This window comes from Cryptotermes secundus, unplaced genomic scaffold (genome assembly GCF_002891405.2).
Source record: "Cryptotermes secundus unplaced genomic scaffold, Csec_1.0 scaffold417, whole genome shotgun sequence".
Lineage (NCBI taxonomy): Eukaryota > Metazoa > Arthropoda > Insecta > Blattodea > Kalotermitidae > Cryptotermes > Cryptotermes secundus.
In genome coordinates, this window is record NW_019739949.1 from 252654 (window position 1) to 275333 (window position 22680).

At 41.5% G+C, this 22680-nt stretch overlaps 2 protein-coding genes across 3 annotated transcripts in view; one reads left to right on the plus strand and one right to left on the minus strand.

The window, feature by feature from the left end:
- Positions 1-22680, minus strand: part of LOC111872103 (NF-kappa-B inhibitor-interacting Ras-like protein) — a 148359-nt gene that overhangs the window by 34875 nt on the left and 90804 nt on the right. The gene's annotated exons all lie outside the window — the stretch shown is intronic.
- Positions 10776-22680, plus strand: part of LOC111872101 (fatty acid 2-hydroxylase) — a 65025-nt gene continuing 53120 nt past the window's right edge. The window contains exon 1 of the mRNA XM_023865659.2: positions 10776-10950. The gene's annotated coding sequence lies outside the window, so the exon portion shown is untranslated. The remainder of the gene's footprint in view (positions 10951-22680) is intronic.

Below are 22680 nucleotides of genomic sequence, written 5' to 3' on the forward strand. Positions count from 1 at the left end.
GCTTTGCCAGTTATTCCATAGAAATTTAATTTCGATAGTAAGATATCATGATTAACACAATCGAAAGCTTTTGCTAGATCACAGAAAATCCCTCCCACAATTAATCTGTCATTGAGAGCACTTAAAATATCGTTAGTTAGTTCATAGGTTGCTTTTTCTGTTGTTAGGTCTTTCCTAAATCCAAATTGCTCTTTGACTAATATGTTGTTAGAATTTAAGTGTTCAAGTAGTCTATTATACATAACTTTTTCAAAGACTTTTGAGAATGAAAAAGTTACATAAACAAAGATGACAAAATATTACAATAAATCATAACAGAAATAATGTGTGATGGTGTGGACTTAATTCAACTGGCTCAAGGTAAGATTCAATGAAGGAAAAGGTAAAACGGTAAAGGTAAAGCTGTTCCTGTAACAGGCTGTGAAGGCCCATAGGGTTGTGGGACCATCATCTAGAAAATCAGCCCATAAATGGCAGTAAGGTTGTCAGCCCTATGCACTGGCCACCCTTTACACCCCAGGAAAATTCCTGGCACTCATTTCTGTTAGAGGCTGAGTCAACCCAGGGCCACAGTACGGCTAGAAGGATTAGATAAATTGAAAAAATCCAATGACTGCATCAGGAATTGAACTCACAACCTTCCAGCTTGTAGCATAGTGCCTCAACCAACTATGCTACTGCATGCCAAGATTCAATGCAGGGCTTTTATGAAATCATTAAGGAATTTTGAGATTCCATAAAAGTAAAGAAATTTCTGACCAACTGTGCAACTATCAACTTTTCAAGAGCCAGTAACAGTGAATTAAACTTTAGTACAATTTCTATCGTCTAAGTGATTCACTTAAGAAAATTTGGTTATCCCTAACTTCAGACCTACCGACACATTTACATGCTACTCATGATGTCAATGCCAATGTCAACAGGAACAAACACTTCCATGATTATGATGTACAAGCAGAAGTTGATCCCACAGATGGGTCAAGCAGAGCCCATCCTCCCAATTGCTTATGAAATGCCAGCTCACAGACAAGAAGGGCCTTTGTTCATCACTCAATTTACACATCATGAGCCAAACCTTTAAACCCGGATCATTACTAGATGCTACATAGACCACCTGCTTCAACATTATAAACTCTACATCTTGCCTGCTCAGTGTATTTGTGTTTCATGTTATTCTCACAATGAACAGCATATTACTCCTTCAAGGGTATTAACCAGTTGGTCTTTGTAAAGCAGACATGCTTTCTGTGAAGAAAAAATTGACTTCTTAAGTATTATTTAAATGTATTTCAAGCTTCAAAGGGTTCAAATATATCAAGCATATTACACCAACAAAATATGATATTCTAAAGCAGACAACTGCATTTCAAAAGCAGGAAAAAACACTTCCTTCTTTAAATGTAACGTAAAGCTGTCCCTCTACTTAACTAATTAAGCATATATATATATGGCAGTGGCTGTACAGATCCATGTATTCTTGACCTCGGCACTAACTGCAGGTAGGTCGTCAGCTTCATACACTGGCCACTTTACCCCCAGGTAAAGGGCCCTGGTCCCATTGGATAAGAGGATGGACAGGCCCCAGAACCAGTATGGATGACATGGAGAGAAGAAAAATCTTGCCCCTACCAGGACTCAAACTCTGACCCATAGCCAGTTGATATACTGACTGCACTATCCTGTTTTGTGATAATTTATTTCATCACTCCTGGAGATGAGCCCTTCTTGAAAAGCCGCAAATTGTGCAGATACTGAAAAACTTGCCAGTATTTTATGGAACCCCAAGTTTTATTACTGTGTCCACAAGAGCCCTCCACTGGTCCATATCCTAAGCAAGATCAATCCAGTCCATAAAATCTTATCCTGTCTCTCTATGATCCATTTTAATATTGTCCACCCACCTACGTCTTGGTCTTCCTAGTGGTCTGTTTCCTTCTGGCTTTCCCACCAATAGCCTACATGCATTCCTCTTCTCCTCCATTCGTGCTACATGCCCCGCCAATCTCATTCTCCTTGGCTTCATCATTCTAATTATACTTGGAGAAGAGTACAAGTTATGAAGCTCCTTATGATGCAGTTTTCTCCAGTCTCTCATCACTTCATTTCCCTTCAGCCCATGTATGAGGGTTGACACTTTAACAGTGGCAACTATTTATTTGCAACTGATACAAAATAGACGCCTGTTTCGAAGTTTTACTGTCCTTCTATGTAATCACCAACATTGTGTACAACCCATTGCCAGTGATGTGGAAGTTGTAGGATATCTTTAGCAGCGCCTGTTGTGTTGATAGTTCGAATGGAGCGGTCTACTGCCTGAAGAATCTCTGGAACAGTTCTGGATGGTATAGCACTTCCCAGCCCCATTGATCAAACAAATCAGCCACAGCTTGCGCTGCATGCAGCCAAGCATTGTCCTGCAAAATGATGGGTGGGTTCTGCAGAAAGTGTCACCGCTTCTTTCTCAAAACTGGTTGCAGGTTGTGTTCCAAAAACAAAAGGTTCTGAATTGAATGGTAGCAAGCATTACCTGAATTCAATCTGTTCTTAATTTCCTCCTGAATCAAATTTTGATTGTTATAGTCGTTCCAAAATATCTGAATTGTGCCACATTTTCAAAACATCTGTTGGCTATTTCTATGTCATGATTTTGCCCCGAATTCTGGTGATGAGATAGCAACATATACTTAGTTTTCTCTGTGTTTACTTCTAGACCAACCTTCTTAATTGCATCAATTAAGGTGTGTGTGTTTTTCTTTATATCAAGTCAAGGAGGATGAGGTGGGCAGGTCATGTAGCATGAATGGGGAGACAAGGAATGCGTGGGAAAGCCAGAACGAAAGAGGCCACAGGGAAGACCAAGGCATAGGTGGGTGGACAATATTAGAATGGTCTTAGAGAGATAGGTTGGGATGGTATGGATTGGATACATCTGGCTCAGGATAGGGACTAGTGGAGGGCTCTCATGAACACGGTAATGAACCTTTGGGTTCCATAAAATGCTAGGAATTCTTGAATAGCTGCAGAATTGGTGGCTCCTCCAGAAGGGCTCAGCTCCATGAGTAAGTAATTAAGTAAGTGTAACTTGGTCTCTGACATTAAGGGAGGAAGATAGACTGAGGGTGTTTGAGAACAGGGTGTTGAGGAGAATATTTGGACCAAAGAGAGATGAAGTGACAGGAGATTGGAGAAAACTGCATAATGAAGAGCTTCGCAACTTGTACTCTTCTTTAAGTATAATTAGAATGATCAAGTCAAGGAGGATGAGGTGGGCAGGGCATGTAGCATGAATGGGGGAGACAAGGAATGCATATAGGATATTGGTGGGAAAGCCAGAAGGAAAGAGACCACTGGGAAAACCAAGGCGTAGTTGGGTGGACAATATTAAAATGGATCTTAGAGAGACAGGATGGGATGGTATTGATTGGATTGATCTGGCTAAGGATAGGGACCAGTGGAGGGCTCTTGTGAACACGGTAATGAACCTTTGGGTTCCATAAAATGCTGGGAAATTCTTGAGTAGCTGCAGAATTGGCGGCTCCTCCAGAAGGGCTCAGCTCCATGAGTAAGTAAGTTTTTTCTTTATGGTATCTATATTATCACCCAGTAGATTCGCATCATCAGCATAGACCAACAGCTGATGTGTCCCTTTAAATTTCAGTCCAACCTGGTTTTCCTGAAACTTCCTAATGGCATATGGTAAAGCATAGTTGAAAAGCAGTGGCGATAAAGCTTTTTCTTGTTTTAGACCATTCTGGATAGGAAGCTTATCAGACAAATGTTTACCTATACAGATTTATTATACATTCCGTTTAAACACATTTTAATCATGGGTACCCCAAACTTTATCAGAATATTGTACAATACTTCCATCCTAACTGAACTACGGGCTTTCTTGAAGTACTTGAAGTCTTGAAGCTGATGTACTGCCTCATTGTACTCCCTTCTTTTTCTCCTATATCTGACGAATCCAAAAGATCTGATATTTTGTTGATCTGTTACATCGAAACCCACACTGATGATCCACAATAATTTCATCTACATATGGACTTAACCTTGAGAGAAGAATATCGGATAAAATTCTGTATGAAGTCGATAGCAGTGATATCCCCCAATACTTACTACAGTCAGTTTTATCGCCGTTCTTGTGAACTGGTACAATAATAGATTCCTTCCATTGATTAGGCAATTTTTCCTTATGCCAGATAGAAATAATTAGCTTATGGATCTTAGAATGTAATATTTCGCCTCCTGCTTGAATAAGTTCTGCCGGCATTCGATCATTACCTGGTGATTTATACCTTTTCAATTTGCAATAGCGCTTTCACCCTCAAAAGGCCTAGGATCAGGTACTAACATCTTAGTGGTATGTATTTATATCTGCCTAGCATCACTGACCCTATGTACATTCAATGACTAGGAGAAGAAGTTCCTCCACCTATTCAAAATGTTGTGGGAATCTGCAAGCAGATCACCATTCTCATCCTTCACTAAGTTACTGCTAGGCTGGTAACCCCTCTTAAAGTCATTTATTTCTCTGTACAGGTCTCTAATGTTCTCGTTCTTACTGTACATTGCAAGCTCATCAATTTTGTCTTTCAGATATTCCCTCTTTTTGTTCCTGAAATGCCTGCTGGTTTCACCTCTTATATTCTTCAGATTATCCCCATTTAACTCGCTTGGATCCTGTAACAATTGCAGTTTGGCCTGTTTTCTTTGATCTAATAATTTTGAGCATCCTTCATCGAACAATGACTTATGCTTCGGTTCATAATAACCTAGACTCTCTTTGGCTGTAATTTTTATATTCTCTCTACTAGTTTCCCAAATTTTATTAATATTCACTAAGTTTTCCAAAGCTGTGAACCTGTTTGAGAATTCAACATAATACTCATACTACTCTTTACTTTCTACCTTGTTTAATTTCTTGAGAATGATAGTTTCCATAAGAACTCTGTGCTTTGTTTGTTCACTCACTGCCAATCTCTCCCTAACTTTGCACCACCAGGTAGTGGTCAGTATCACAATCTGCTTCCCTGAATGACTGGACACTTTGTACACTTGAATGCCATCTCCTGTATATAAAAATATTGTCAATTTGTTTGTGTATCTTCCCATCAGGAGTAAATTATGAATGTTTGATGTGTGTACATCGTCCTTTTGACAATAAGATTTTTGGAAGTGGCAGAATTTACCATTCTAACTCCATTACCATTACTCATTTTGTGTAAACTCTTATTCCCAATTGTTAGTTTGAAATGTCTTCCCTACCTACTTCGGCATTGAAATCTCCTCACAAAATTTTCATATGGTATTTAGGGAATTCATCAAATAAATGTTCTAATTCTTTGTAGAACCTGCCCTTCATATCATGAATTTTATCTTTTGAGATTTCTTCTGCCACTACCCTGAGTGAACCTGCCCCATACATACTTCTGACATTACAAGTACCAAATCTCATATCTGTTTTCATTAGCTTAGGTCGTTTATCCAAGGTTTCTTGTGATCTTTTGTAACAGGCTTAGTTTTTATGGTGAGGAGTTGCAAGCCCCATGCCCAACCCCCAAGCTGGAGGACTACTCCTTGTCAGCTCTTCATGAATGTTTATTCAATATATTCACAGCTACCCTCCATTTCTGGAGGCTGTCTCCTCCATCTGCAACCTGAGAACGCACCATTCCATGGTGTCAAGGGACACACCTAATATGGGAAAATTTATTTATAAATGGTTACATAAAGAGAAGTTGAAAATATGAATGTAAACTATTTTGTGAAGTTTCTACATCCTCAAGTTAGTACACATCTCTTATTCAATACTGTCCTTGTACAACTGTACAATGTACAGAATGGACAAGGAAGAATGGCCACATTTTAAAACATAAGATCTTTCACCTTAATAAACTTCAACCTGGGTCCCTCTGTTGCCTGTGTTATGTTCATCTGATATTCAAATGCCCCGAAAACACTGTCACACATCTGTAATGGAAAACCTTCCACAGGACAGATTATGTGATCCTTCAAATCCTGTAAAAAGTGATCTTTGTGAAGTAAAGGTGATTTTTATGTACCCCTAGAGGAAGAAGTCCATGGGCATTGAATCAGGAAGTCTTGGAGGCCATGCAATGGACCCACATCTTCCACAAAGACCCTAATATGGCAATTATCCTTCTTGTCAGAATATGACACATTGACTCATTTCCTTAATTTACGAAACTGCGTACAGTTCCAATATGTTGAGGTAACAGATCTTCCCTTAAGAAGAAATGTCCACCAGCTCTGTCATGAGCAGCAGCACACAAGACATTCATTTTGGCATTCAATCTTTCATGTTCTGTAACAATGTGGGGATTTTCAGAACCCCACATATGGCATTTGTACCAGTTCACATACCTACTAATGTCAAATGCTGCTTCATCAGAGGAGCCAGGGTACTTCAGGCAGTCTCATCCTTGTCCATATTCTGTAACGTCAGACAAGCCAATCTTCCTCTAGAAGTTGATGCATGAATTTTGTATGCACCATGGATCTAGGGGTACTCTCATGACTCACTCTTCTGATTTCCTGATATCCCAGAATATTCCTGGTGGGACTAAACAAAACCACAAAACACCTCAATTAGGACAGCAAACTTCCAGGCTGAGATTTTAACCTTGGACTTCCCAGATATGAAGCAGGAGTGCTAACCACTCCATCGCCACATTCGCTGGTGCTAACCACTCCATTGCCACATTCACTGACATAGTGCTAACCACTCCATCGCCACATTCACTGGTGCTAACCACTCCATTGCCACATTCACTGACATAGTGCTAACCACTCCATCGCCACATTCACTGGTGCTAACCACTCCATTGCCACATTCACTGACATAGTGCTAACCACTCCATCGCCACATTCACTGGTGCTAACCACTCCATTGCCACATTCACTGACATAGTGCTAACCACTCCATCGCCACATTCACTGGTGCTAACCACTCCATTGCCACATTCACTGACATAGTGCTAACCACTCCATCGCCACATTCACTGGTGCTAACCACTCCATTGCCACATTCACTGACATAGTGCTAACCACTCCATCGCCACATTCACTGGTGCTAACCACTCCATTGCCACATTCACTGACATAGTGCTAACCACTCCATCGCCACATTCACTGGTGCTAACCACTCCATTGCCACATTCACTGACATAGTGCTAACCACTCCATCGCCACATTCAGTGACATAGTGCTAGCCACTCCATCGTCACATTCAGTGACATAGTGCTAGCCACTCCATCGTCACATTCACTGACATAGTGCTAACCACTCCATCGCCACATTCATTGACATTATACATGTGTCTACAAACTTTATGTAAAACATTTTGTGTATGTTTACTATTTTATTAAATTACACTGTCATCTGTGGCTGTTCTTTGGTGTCAGGTAAGAAAATACTTGTACATGTTAACTGATGTTAAGGAATCCAAAGGTTCATCACCACCTTCACAAAACCCCATCACAGGACCCTATTCCTCCAAGATAATTTATAAGTTGATCCTTCCATCTATGTCTATAACCTACATGATGTTTCCTAACTGCCTGACGTATGTTCACCAGTCTCATTCCTCTTAACGTAATTTACCTATCAAAATCGGGCAAAGATACAAATCTACTTATCTAATGATAAACACAGCTCCATGGAGTCTGTTATCATTTACAAGAGTTCCCATATTGGAAAATGTGCACTGCAATTTCAGAAACTACTTTGACAGACATCACGCACATAACAAATCAAAATTTGATTAGTGAGGAAATTAAGAGTGGACTGAATTCAGGTAATGCCTGCTACTATTCAGTTGAGAAACTGTTGTCATTTTGTCTGCTGTCTAAAAATGTAAAAAGTAAATTATACAAAAGTATAATTTTGTCTGCAGTTTTGTATGGGTGTGAAACACAGAATGAGGATAATTGAAAACAGGGTGTTGAGGAGAATATTTGGACCAAGGAGGAATAAAATAAAAGAAGNTTAGCATGCATAGGAAGGAATGTCATGCATGCAGGATTTTGGAGGGAAAGCCAGGGAAGGAAATAGGCCACTACAAAAACCTAGATGTAGATGGAACAATGTTAAAATGGATATTAGAGAAATAGACTGAGGTGGTATAGACTGGATTGATCTTGCTCAGGATAGGAGCCAGTGGAGGTCTCTTGTGGAAACATTAACAAATTTTCAGACTCCATAAAACGTTGGGAAATTCTCGAGTAACTAAGCAAGTGGTGGCTTCTGAAGAATGATTCAACTTCATGGAATTAGTTAGTTACATGTCATAACCTAGTATAAACACTTTTCATTATGAATGTATGAAGTTTACATACTGGTTGTCATCATGACCTCGATGCTTTTCTGTAGGAGATACTAATGCAGAAATAAATCGGCCTGGTCTCAAACCCATGCATGTCACAGCAAAATTAACCATATCATAGTTTTTGTCTTTGCAAGAGAAATATTTTTTATTTCTGCCAAATTGTGCCACGTGGTGGGACAGCAAGAAGACAGTCAGATGCCACTGCAGATTATTCATAAGCAGACAAAAATTTTATGCTAATATATTGAAATTGACTCACATAAATAAAATGCTGAAGGCTGAAGAAGAATATGCTAAGGACCTGAAATTAGCATCTTCCTCAGCCAGCTGAATCCAGCTCCCTTTCTCACATCCCACTCTTAGCTCTACTTCCCTTTGATTTATCAGTGACAGTTTTCGAAGAGGTTTCCTTACCACATCTCCACATGCATTCTTTCTCTCTTCCAGCAAGCTTTCCGGATTTCATTCTCCTAGGTGACCTGTATAATTAACATCCTTGTTATGCAATATTGTTGCATAGTTCTAAGGTCCAGATACTTTCCCGAGGCTTTTGTTGTTCTTCCATCAGGGCACACACAAAAGAGGTGACAAAATTATTGCTTTTTTGTACATTAACCCTAGTATGACTATGTTTATAACCAAATAGCAAGAAACATTTTAAGAACTGACAATTCTCCCTAATCATAACGAATTTCATTATTTTAACCACCTGAACCACGAAGTTCATCTGAACAATACTCAAAAAGTTCAATCCCAACCTCACACAAACCACACACTGCCATAACCCTGCAATCTGGCGATGAGTTATTTATTTAGATGATTTTCAGGCTTCAAAGGGTTAAATAAATTAAATCTGTGATAATATTAGGAGAAAAGTGAGGTATTACATGAATATCTATATATATATATATATATATATATATAACAGCCAATGTCCAACCGACCCATTCCGTTTCTAAAAAAAGAGTGTCACAGAAAAAACTGATGACATAAAATGTCCCAAGATAATCTGCTAACTTTGCTATTACATGTATGGGTTCAAGTCTAAGCAAAACTCCTTTCCCCATTATTTCTTCCATAAGAAATAAATTGGTATGACAATGAGTATGTAAGCTTCCTGTGTTTTATAGAAACAATGGTAATGACATATGCTTATACCAGATTATGGCATCATGTACTTCAATTATTTTCTTCAAATAACTCACCTATGTATTAAAGTAGCTTTAAATAATGTTTTTATTACAACTACAAATAACAAATATACTTTCTGAAATTGTTATGCAGATATTTCTGCACTGAGCACATACTAGTACACACACATTGGTGTGCTGTCTTGTCACTCACTCACACACCCACTGGCACATACGTGTACACATATATAAACACATCAATGAGTTCTGACAGAATTCCAGAAAGTATTCTACAATAGCAATCAAAAGGAAATAGAAATATGGGAAACCCTCTGAAATGATGGAAAGATCCTATTTTGTAATATCTGTAACAGGTCTCAGTAATTCTAATCCTGGAGAGCATGATGATGATGATGATGATGATGATGATGATGATGATGATGATGATGATGACGATGATGATATAAATCTTATTAATACACCAGGATCATCAAGAACTGATTATCATGTGTCGAACTGCGGAGTAAGGTGACGTAAACTATGAGAGGTGAACTGGCAAACTACAATTTGGATTGGTATTTCTGTGTCAACCCTTTAAAGCCTCAAGCTAATCTAAATAATATTTAAAAAATCAGTTCCGAACTCACAGAAAGCATACTACATCTTCATTAAAAAGGCCAACCAGTTAGTGCTGCTTAAAGAAATAACTGCTCTTTCTTCTGACAATTGCAAGAAACATGCAAATATAATGTGGGGACTGAATATGGCATGGATGTTACCTAGATTTTTTAGTGTAAGCCATTTAAGAATATTTTTATGGATCATCCTTAAAATATGTCCTTATAAGCAAACTTAGATACAGTCACACTTGGAAACAATTTTAGATCTTGCCATTAATATTTCGTGCATTTCCTTTTCTTAAAATTACTCTTCAAAAATCTGGAGGGTTAGGCAAATGCCCCCATTCCAGCACCCTTGACAGCAGGCGTTATATGCAGTAACACTGTGCTTTGAATGTTTAAAATAGCTGTCATACACCGTCCCATATGTCAGAAAAGAATAATGTAGTGCAAAAGCAACACATAACAGTTGTGACACACTGTGCTCAGACTGTTTGCTCACTAGCTGCCCCCTTCATTCTTTAATTTGCTTTCCATGTGATGCCAGTCCTTAGACAACAAGCAATCAATAAATGACAACCACAAAGCGTTCACATTTCTCCTTGAAATTACTGGGGAGAGAACATAAGTCCATTTTGCTTTTAAGCAGTGGCCTGACTGTCACAGATTGATATCTGCCCTCCCTCCAACTGGGGACTGTACATTATTATCAAGCCGATAATGCTGACCACAAAGAAATGGCTTCTAGTTCTCCAACATATAAAGTGGAATGTGCACCTGGGTATAACATCTCTTAACGGTGATCCATTTTCTTAAATACCATAACATCTGTGAGTTTAGTTCTTTAAAGGTGAGTATCTGTAGTAGAGCATAATTACTAGGCAAAGTGCTGGAAGACAGGAATGATTCAAGGTGACAGGAGAGAATATTCTCTTTGCAATCTATCCAGACTGGCTCCAGGGACCACCCACATACCTATTCAACAGGTAACAGGCTCGTCTTCCGGGAATAAAGCGGCCGTAGCGTGAAGCTAACCAGTGTCCTCCATCTAGTGTCACAGGTTAGAAAGAGTGGAGCTACACATGCACAATAGGACAAACGTTCAAAGTGGGCTTAGTGTCAATCCTTGATCTTTTTATCTGTAATACAACATTCTCATTATAGTGAATTAACTTTGAAGGTATATGTTCATTTACCTTCATCTCTGTACAGTCAAATAGGCCACAACCATTTCCTCCCACATCCATCCTGATTCAACAATCACAATCACCCTTTGGGTCGATGAAATAACGATGACAAATACCATCACCTGGGGTCGAACCACAGCTCAAGTGGCTGGTCGCTGGCTTCCCACTACGGTGGTCCGGGTTCGATCCCGGGTCTGGTCAAGTGGCATTTGTGGTGGGCAAAGTGGCGCTGGGGTTTTTTTTTCTCCGAGTACTTCAGTTTCCCCTGCCAATCTTCATTCCACCAAATTCTCCATCATCATAATCACCCGGGGCAGACTACAATAGGCCAATCAGTGGCCTCCGTGCCGACTGGACCCAGTTGGACTCCACCCCCCACTAAGCGAATTAAAAAAACATCATCACCTTGTGAACTTATTTTTTTTCCTTTCCCTCATCATCATCATCATGTTGTCACATCCTAGAAGACTGCAGTTTTGTCTATATGATGCTGTGTCAACAGAAGAGATTATGTAACGTAGAATCAAATTATATATAGCGAAATGAATGATGAAATGTTGTGTGGTGAACGTGTGCAAATCGTGCCTATCTTTATAAGATATTATCTCGACATTATCTTAGACTTTCCCTAGAGAGGCTGATTAAAAGTACTGTGGCCTACAGACCCGTTGCTATGCGGCGACTCTACAAATAACAACCGTTTCTGGGCAACGGTTCACTAAACACGTTCCTGCGGCAAAGAATACACACCCAACAATAAAGCTACTGTTGCAAACGCGGTGTTTCTATGTGGTCCGTGCCGAGATGTTATAAGCAAGTGATGAAGTCAGAGAGGGCGCACAAAAGTGAGCGATTAAACGCTCACATTTAGCTGACGCTCCACAAAGCTCTCGTTAGATCAGTACTGACTTATGCTAGTCCCGCCTGGGAATTCGCTGCAGATACCAATCTAGTGAAATTGAAGCACCTACATAACAAGGTTCTCAGTACCATTGGCAATTTTCCAAGGCACACACTGGTTCGCGATTTACACTTGGCTTTCAAAATTCCGTATGTATATAATTATATAAAAATTATGCAGGCAACAAGCTGAAGACATACAAAATTTTTGTAACGAAAATGTTCGCAATACTGGATAAGGAGAAGCCTGACATAGAAAGTATAAGAGGCTTAAACTTGGCGGCGGTCAAGCATACGACCGTTCAAGTGACTAAACTGGTGTTGTAGCTGAAGCTACTAGAAATAGGGCATAATCTGCTGTACTGAGCTTGGACTGACAGAGGCCCTGTATATATTAATTAACATGTTTAATGTGTAAAATGTAAATATCCTTTACATTATGACAAATGACATACTACTGCAGACAATGACTCTGACAAAAGATAGAGGGGGCGCCCAACAGAAACAAGACCGAAACTGTCAAACAGTAATAAATATCTGGTTATAAGCCCCAGATTTGGATCGACACCAAGACTGACTGACTTACTGACTGACCGTCAGTCGCAATGTGACTTCGAGAGAGGGCTCCCTACAAAAGACAAGGCCATAACTGTCAAACTAATAAATACTTGTACCTGGTCATGAGCCCCTAATGGGGCTCGACACCAAGACTTACTGACTGACTGACTGACTGACCGTCAGTCGTAATGTGACTTTGACTTTCTGTTATAACAAGAGACGGGCAAAAGGCACCAACCGCTGTTCATGGACCTTGAGGAATAACATATCACCCGGACGAGAAAGCCATTGTGAACGCTGATTGTTTACAAACCCAATTCACATCTCATGACCTATGTGACGAAACCCATGTGCAACAAGTGGAGACTATAGTCCAAGCTCTGCTCGCATCTGTAGACGGCACTCTGCTGGGGAAAGTGAGACCTTGGGACATACATAAATTAACAAATTCTTAAAAATTGCGAAAGGCTTGTGGACTTGATGGTATTCCAAATGAATGAGTTAGGCATATTCCAAGAAGACCACTGGTACATCTGACAAATTTATTTAATCACTTCCTTCGGCTGTCCCATTTTCCAAAGCATTGGAAGGCAGCAAAAGTTATAACGTTACCGAAACCCGGAAAGGACCCAAAATTTCCTCGAAATTTACGCCCGATTAGCCTCTTGTCTACAACAGGCAAGCTACTCGAAAAAGTTATTCTGATAATGGTCCAAAGTCACATTGAGGAAAAAGGCCTGCTTAATGCAAGCCAGTTTGGTTTCCATGCCCGTCACAGCATGACATTTCAATGTATGAGGCTTATAGACCATGTAACCTTAAATTTCAACAACATGCTGTATTCTTGGACATTGAAAAAGCCTTTGATACAACATGGCACATTGGCTTGGTATATAAATTATCTACTTTGAAATTTTCGACCAGCCTATCAAACTCATTAGCTCTTTCCTTTCCCAGAGAAAATTCTGAGTTTCAGTCAAAGGAGAAATATCTATGCCAAGGGATATAGAAGCAGGGGTGTCACAAGGTTCTGTTCTGTCCCCCACATTGTACAGCCTGTATAAATGATAGGCCCCAAAACCCTGGTGTCTCTCTAGGTCTCTTTGCTGATTTACGCCATGCAAGAATCGTTGAGCTATAGAAATCTGTAAACACGGCGATTACGCAACAATAAGGAAAGCGGTGTTTTCGCCATGCCGTGTCGTGCCAAGCGTAAATGAGATCCACAGTTAGTGCCATCGAAGAGAAGTTGGATGCCGCAATTCATCCTATGGAGGCCTGGAGAAAAGAGAGGATGGCCTGTCAAGAAACGATGGAGGCATGTCTGGAGTACAAGGAGTACAGAGAAAATGGACTCTGAAGTGGAACACCGGGAGGTCCCTAAGGAAGACGCCTTTGTGAAATCGATCGAAGGACGAAAGAAGCAGCATAGGGGCCGGAAGCAAGCTGCAGGTCGACGTGGAGAGCCAAAGGAACTGACCTAGGGAATTTGTGAATCCTGCTGGAAGTTGGCTGCCGCTTGCAGGAAGGTGTCCCGCTGTACAACAGTTGCATGGTACATGATAAACGTCTCCAGTAAAATTCTGACCCCGAGAAATTGTGGACCGCGGCGGGAAATGGCCACTGGCAGAAGATGACTCGCCATCCAGGAGTGGCACGGCAGAAGGAAAACTTCGTGAAGAAATATCTGATCAAGGGTAATGCTGAACAACAAATCCGGGATCGACGAACGGGGAAGAATAGATGGTGGAAAAGCCGGCAACTCAAAACGGGAAAAAAAGAACCCAACCATGAACGGCATCAAAGGGTGGAACCCAGGGAGAGCAAGCACGTCTGGGAAGCGGAGAAACACGCAAGAAGACCCTATATGAGATTTTCAGAGGGAAGATCATGGAACATGTAGTAGGAACTTCCAGTGGGATACGAGGAATGATGAACTGGACCTCGTAGAAGGGTCGGCACCCTCTGAAGAGGAAAAGGAGCAGCATTAGCATAATAAGAGCCAGATATGGGGGAGCATGGGCCACTCCTGGAGTTATGGTCCCCACTGGTGAGAGAGAGAGGAAGAGAGAGAAAGGAAGAACAAATTTGAATGGTGGTGATACATTCGGATTTCCTGGAACGTTAGCAGGAAACCGCTCGGGATGGGCTGGCCTTAAGGAGGGAGCAGACGGCCGGCATACGGCCGATTCTGAGAGAAGTAGAGACCGGCCAGCGTCCAGGATGGAAAGACATTGCCGACCGCAGCCCCACGTTCAAGAGCTAGTGGGACCAATGCAAATCCCTCTCTGTGAGGAACGGCATTCTAGATCGCCACTGTGAATCCCCCGATGGACGATCTGGACAGCCCAGATAATTCTCCTTCGGAGCATAGAGAGCGATGCACTGACCGAACTACATAGTGGATCATCAGGAGGTAACTTGCATGTCAACAGGACCCTCAATAAGGTCTGACAAAGATACTACTGGCTCCAGGCAAGAAATGACGATGGAAAGTGTTACACTTTTGCAGTCAGTCGAGGCTCCCGGACCAGGAATCGGGGACAAATGCATATGTACAAAGTAGGTGACACGTTACAAAGGATAGCCATCGATGTAACGGGGTCTTTACCGCCGGGGCGACTAAGGAAACCGATACCGCCTGATCGCTATGAGTTATTTTACCACGTGGCCGGAAGCCTATGTCATTCATAATCAAGAGGCTTCGACAATGGTGGAGCGCTGGTTACCAATTTGTTCTGCCGCTTCGGGGTACCGAGGGAGCGGGGCGGCAGTGACAAAAGGACCTGAGCGCGGAAAGCTGAAAAATCTCCACTGTGATAAATCTGCTGCCACAAAACTGCTAGTGGGGACTGTAATCCACTAAGGGCGCTAGTCTGTGTGTGTCAGTGACCTGTAAAGTGTAGTTCTGAGTGGTGTATACAAATGGTCAATGAATCCAATATCCATTCCATACTCTGTCTATAGTCACAGTCCCAAATCGTGATATTCTAGCGTCAGAAGTAGTTGGATTCAACATTGCATTGAATTTTGATCGCCATACCATGGAAATGGAACAAAAGATGGAAGAAATGATGACACGCTTGCTGGCCGCAATAGGAGCCGGCTATGAGGAGATGATGGTCAAGTTAGATGACCATCATGAAAGGGAGACAGCCAGTGTGAATGCCTGGTAGAAAGAGATGACGGCCTGGCAAGAAGCGAGGAAGGTCTATCCAAAAACGATAGAGGCAAATCCAGAGGAAATGAAGTCTGCATCGGTGCATCTGGAAGTCCCTACGGAAGAGACCACAGTGGAAACTTTTAGAGCGATGAAGAGGCGATATGATGAACGGCATCTAGCATTAAGGCGCCGCGGTCAGCCAAACAAATGGGCAATGGTGGTCCCGGAAGAAATTGGCAGCGGCCTGCAGAGGGATGACCCGCCGTGCTGTTCTTGCACAGCATAAGGGACAAGGCCAGGACAATGCTGCATAAGGAGCCCCGACAAGGCGGAAGCTGGAGAGGAGATAACGGACTCGCCAGAAAGGGAGCAATGAAATAAGGAACCGAGAACTAATGGAGCGGTGACGTAACAGGGGGCACCGCTATAACAAAAGGCAACAGGGAAGGGTATAAAAAGCTGGCTGAGCAGTATGTGACGAGTGTGTGTGATCAGGAGTGTGTGGATCGTGAAGTCGCCGAGTCAGGTTGTATCGAGTGCATGGAAGTGACTACAGCAGGAGAAGTATTTGTGATACTGCTGATGGCAGTAGTTGGGAAATTGTGAATTGTGTAATTGTAAGAGCAAGTGGAATAAATTCGCTACATTCAATATGGCGTAGTTATTTGTCGCGTGAAATAACCAGCACGTGACAATTTGGTGTCAGAAGTGGTTTACAAACTTAAACACGCCTCAACGAATAGTTGAATTTACGAGTACATTGAGTGTTATCCGATAAAAATAAAATGGACTCACAGCAGATGATGGAGAGGGAAAAATTGTTCGAACGCCTGCTGGAGAAAAATGGACGCCGATAGAAAGATCCACAAGGAAGAAATGAACGCCGATAGGAAAGCCGACTAGGAATAAATGGAGGCCGATAGAAAAGCCTGGCGAGAAGAGATTTCAGCGGAAACGGAAGCGATCAAAGCAAGGACGAAAGACATGCGAGGAAATATGGGCACCAGCGACAAGGAGATGGTGGCCAAAACCAAACCGGAAAGAGACATGGAGACGTTGGCTTGCCGAGAAACGACAGAGGCGCGTCTAGAAGAGGAAAAGCTGACCTCAGTGGACAGGAAACCTGAGGCGGCAGAGCAACGCGAAGTCCCCAACGAAGCTGCCGTAGTGAAACCGGTCAAAGGACGGAAGAGGAGGCATAGGGGCAAGAAGCAAGCTGCAGGGCGACGCGGAGAGCCGAAGAAACTGATCCGATGAGATTGTGGATCCCGGATGAAGTTGGCTGCCGCCTGTAGGAAGATGTCCCGTCATGCAACAGTGTCATGGGGCAAGAGGAACATCTTCAGAAAAATTATGACCCACGGAAATTGTGGACCGCGGAAAGAAGTAACCGCAGCCATAATGAAGCTTACATGCTGTGCAGGACACAGGCATTACGAATGAAGTAATGGCAATGTGGTACAAGGAACCCCGAAAGAACGGATGCTTGGGAGGAGATATCAAATGAGACCTGAATGCAAAAATGATATTAAGGACTGACGCGGCAAGCGGCCGCTATACGAGAGAAAGAAGAGAGTAACCGCGATCAGTATCGGAGGGTGCAGCTTAAGACATCTATCACCTCTGGGAAAAATAGGACTGGCCTATAGAGCTAGAAATCTTGAAGCAAGCTGTAGGAATTTCCAGTGGGTTACCGAAAATGTGGAAATGGAACTTGTGGAGGAGTTGACCCCCACCAAAACGGAGAAAGATACTTCAAGCAGAGGAGGAGCCCGTAAAGTAAAAGTACCGGCCTCCCCAGCGAGAATGAATGTGCGATGGATGAAATTGATTAGTGAATGTGAAACGACGAGATGGACGAACGCTAGACCATGGAATTGTTCGGGATGAACAATCTTAAGAAGGGAGCGGAAGTAACGGCCGGAGAATAGTCACTACAAGAGGAGTAGCCGGACAAAAATACGTTGCAAGAACAGCCTTCAAAGAAAAGGAACGGAGATGCACCATTAGGTTATTCGGGACGAACAGCCTTAAGGAGGGAGCAGTGTGACGTATTTGCGCTATGCAGGACACCCTCTCCCCGCCAGCGGTGACGTAACAGCATCGGAGCGCTGTCGCCTCTACGGTAACAGGCCAGTCAACACTCCGCCCCCCTCCCCCGCGGTGACGTAACAGCACTTCCCACTGTGACGTAACAGGGGACACCGCTGTAACAGGAGGCAACAGAAAACGGTATAAAAAGCCGGCTGAGCAGTATGTGATGAGAGTGTGAGATCAGGAGTGAAACAGTGTGGATCGTGAAGTCACCGAGATGGGTTGTATCGAGTGCATGGCAGTGACTACGGCAGGAGAAGTATTTGTGATACTGCCGATGGCAGTAGTTGGGAAATTGTGAATTGTGTAATTGTAAGAGCGAGTGGAATAAATTCGCTACATGCAATACGGCGTAAAGTTATTTGTCACGTGACATACCCAACATGTGACAATATAATATATAGTATAAAGTCTTCTATCTTTTTTTTTTGTGTTAATCTGTAACGTCTGAGCTGGATGTTGGTGGTGTTGTAGTAAAGGTTGAACCTTCCCGCCAATGTACTGTTAGTTTGGTTGTCGTGCAACAGATAGCGACAGCAGAGCAGTCTACCAAAATGGCGTGTGACATAGAAGTGCGTACGGAACAGAGATGTGTTACTGATTTTCTCATTGCCGAACAAATTGCACCCATTGACATCCATCGACGTTTGCTAAAGGTGTACAGAGACGATATAGTGATGCGGTGGGTAGTGCGTTCCAGCAGTGGCGAAAGTGAAGTGCATGACAAACGGCGCCCTGGGCGTCCCTCCTCAGCTGCCACTCCTCACGATGAACAGCGCCTCAATCAGCTCAACCGTAACGACCAGGAAACTGTGTGCACGGCTTAATATCGGCTGTAATGCATTGGAAACGATGTTGGGGAAGCTGGATTATTGCAAAGTTTGTTCCAAGTGGGTCCCGTGGGTGCTTACATAGGACCAAAAACTCATCGAATGGACGTCTGTCAGGACCTGTTGCACCAGTTTGAGGCTGAAGGTTACAAGTTTTTGGACAGCATCGTCACCGAAGATGAGACGTGGTGTCACCACTATGGGCCGGAATCTGATAGACAGTCCATGGAGTGGTGACATTCAGATTCCCAAAGAAAAAAGTTCAACACACAGCCAGCGGCAGGGAAAGTGATGTGCACAGTCTTTTGGGAAAGGCGGGGTGTCATTTTGTTGGATTTCCTGGAGCCTGGTGAGACTGTCAATTCTGAACGCTACAAGATGATGCTGACTAAGCTGAAAGCCCACATTTCCCGAGTCAGGCCAAAAAACAGACAACCTTTCACTCGCAACACGATAACGCTAGACCCCATACCAGTTTGCAGACCACCGCACACATTGCAAAGTTTGGCTGGACCGTCCTACCACATGCACCTTATAGCCCCGATTTAGCATCTTCAGACTTCCATCTCTATGGGCCTATGAAAGATGGACTAAATTGGCAACATTTTCCAGACAACGATGGTGTCATTGTAGCTGTAAGAAAGTGGCTTGCCTCTGTTGGTGCAGACTTTTACGACTGCGACATACAGACTCCTGTTCATCGCTGGCAAAAGTGCATAGAGAATGGTGGTGATTATGTGGAAAAATAACTGCAAGTAGCTGAAATCTTGCTCTATTTAACTATATTATTATGCTTTTTGTAACTGTTGTAGTTTTCATTAAAAAAATAGGAGGCATTATATGTGGAATGCTCCTCGTAGTTGAGAATTTTCAGTTGAGAGGAAGTCCTGCAAGGGCGGCTGTGACAATAGGACCTGAGTTCAGGAAGCTGAAGAACTTCCACTGTGTTAAGTCTGTTGCCAGAAAACGCCTAGCAGTGACTAAAATAGACTGAGGACACTAGTCGGTGTGTGTCGGTGAACTGTGAAGTGTAGTTCTAAGGGTGTACACAAGTGGTCAATAAATCCAATATCCAATCCATACCCTATATAAAGTCACACCCATAAATCTTTACAATATATAGGGCCAGTGATATTTGGCAGATAGAAATACATATGTTTGAGCCTAGTCCTACTGAGGTTCAAACTGCTATTGAAAAGTTGGAGACTTATAAATTGTCAAGTATTTATAAAATTCTGGTACAACCCATTCAAGCATGGTGTGAAAAATTACGTTCTGAGATCCATAAACTTATTAGCTCTGTCTGGAATAAGGAAGAATTGCCTGAGTTGCAGAAGGAGTATTATTGTACCATATTACATGAAGTGTGACATAAGTGACGGTTGTAATTATCAAGGTATACCAATGTTATCAACTCTAGTGGGAGTACAATGAGACATTACATCAGCTATTCATAGACTTCAAGAAAGCCTCTGATCCAGTGAAATATTGTGTAATATTCCCATTGCGTTTAAGGTACACATGAAACAAGTAAGACTTATTAAAATGTGTTTAAATGAAACCTGTAGTGAAGTCTGTATTAGTAAAGAAATGTCCTGTACATTTCCTACTCAAAATGGCCTAAAACATAAAGATAACTGGACACATCAGCTGGACAAATCTATAATTTTGTGTGTAGGTATGCATGGATGTGAAACCTTGTCTCTGATATAAGGGTAGTACATTGATGGTATCTGACAACAGGGTGCATAGGAAAATATTTGGATTGAAGAGGAATGAAACTGTAAGAGGGGTGGAGAAAACTGCATAATGAGGAGCTTCATAATTTGTACTCTTCACCAAATATAACCACACTGATACTGTCACTGAGGATAATATGGGCAGGGCATGCAGCATGAATGGGCAGAAGATTTTGGCAGGAAAGCCAAAAGGAAAAAGACAATTAGGGCAGAGGTTCCCAAAGTGTGGGCTGAGTCCCCCTGGGGGAGTCCAACTGGCTTTCAGGGGGGGGGGGCATAATTTTCACAGGAAAAACTTTTTTAAACAAAATATGGAGAAAGATTTTTAAAATCCTGTGTTATGTTGAGGTATTTTAGTCATGATACAGTACTACAGATTTCAGACTCATAGAGCATTAACAGTTTTAGGGAGTAAATGACAATATAACCCTGCATACTGTTATGTCATATAATGAGAAAAAAAGCTTTTCAATTGATTGATGAAGCAACTGACTGTAATGGTATTGCTCACTTGATAGCTTATGCAAGGCTGCATTTTCAGCAGTGGAGGCCAGCAAAACATAGTACTGTTCCATGATAAACCGGGAAAACGATCTTAGAGTGGCCATTTCAAAACTCCAACCTCGGTTATGTTTGGTTATCTTCAAAGAGGCAACCACGACTGTCCCACTAATCCCTTAAATTAAATTATTAAATTATTTTAAACCCTATGTTTTGTGGCAATGATATCACTCCTGCCTAACCAGTTTGTGTATACATTATGTTTTTACGAACTGTAGGAAATATACAAGCAGAAGTATGTTGTAGGATAATTTCCAGTGGCATCACATTTGTTCCAAAATCTGTGAAAATAGGCTAATTCAAAAGTTGGGAAGTTGGAGACAGTTTCCGTCTTTAGGGTAGCATTTCTGAACCTCTTCCATCAACCTGTCCCTTGGTCTCTGCACAAGACTTCACATACCACTTTTAATCAGAGTCTCAAACTAGGCATACACTTAATCATACATTATAAACATTATGTCTTTTTTTCCTTCTCTATGTCTCTATAGTCCTCTGGACCTCGGTTGCTTTCTCAACAAGAGTTGGTAGGACCCTTGGATAAGGGATTAGCCCATTTCAAGGCCGCTACCTACACACAGGGGTCAATTCTGGGACCACTACTGTTTCTTCTGTATATAAATGATCTCCCGCTAAATGTACAAGTTGTGGAAATGGTATTGTTTGCAGACGATATTAATGTACTTGTTATTGATAAAGATAATTATGTAGCTCAACAGAAAATAAATGAGATCATGATACAGCTTGAAATATGGTTTCAGGTAAATAACCTTTTAATAAATATTAAAAAAAAAACAGCTGCTGTCATGTCATTCCCTCTTAGTAAAAATAGGTTTGTAGTTAGACCGCACATACTCTATAATAACTTGGAAATTGCTTACTCATCGGAACTGAGATTTTTAGGTATAGATATTATAGAAAACCTTAAATGGAATACCCACATCCAGTCATTATGTTCAAAACTTAGTAAAACATCCTATATAATTAAATCACTAAGAAGAGTTTTGAGTCCAAATACGTTAACAAGCATTTATTTTGGAAATTTTCAATCGTTATTGAGATATGGAATAATATTTTGGGGGGTGAAGGTGATAGTATAAAGGTATTTGTAATGCAGAAGAGGGTGTTGTGAATAATTAGTGGACTTGGTAAACAACAGTCATGCAGGCAAATTTTTAAAGATTATGGCATCCTCACGGTCACATCTTTGTATATCTTAGAGGTGTTATGTTACATAAAAAAGTACAAAGCAGATTTGATCCAAAATATAAATATTCATAGTTATAATACAAGAATAAACAAGGATTTTCATGTTCAATTCTGCAGAACTACATTATTTTAAAAAAGTGTGGTAAATATGGGGATAGAATTGTATAGTAAGGTGCCAAACAAAATAAAAAAACTCGGTGGGTTTTTCAGCTTTTAAAAAATACTTAAAATCGTTTTTATTGAAACATTCTTTTTATATGATAAATGAATTTGTTAGTTTTAATAAAAAAGTGGATGGTGCAAGTACTTATTTTTGGATGTCATAGCCATTCATGAGCTGTA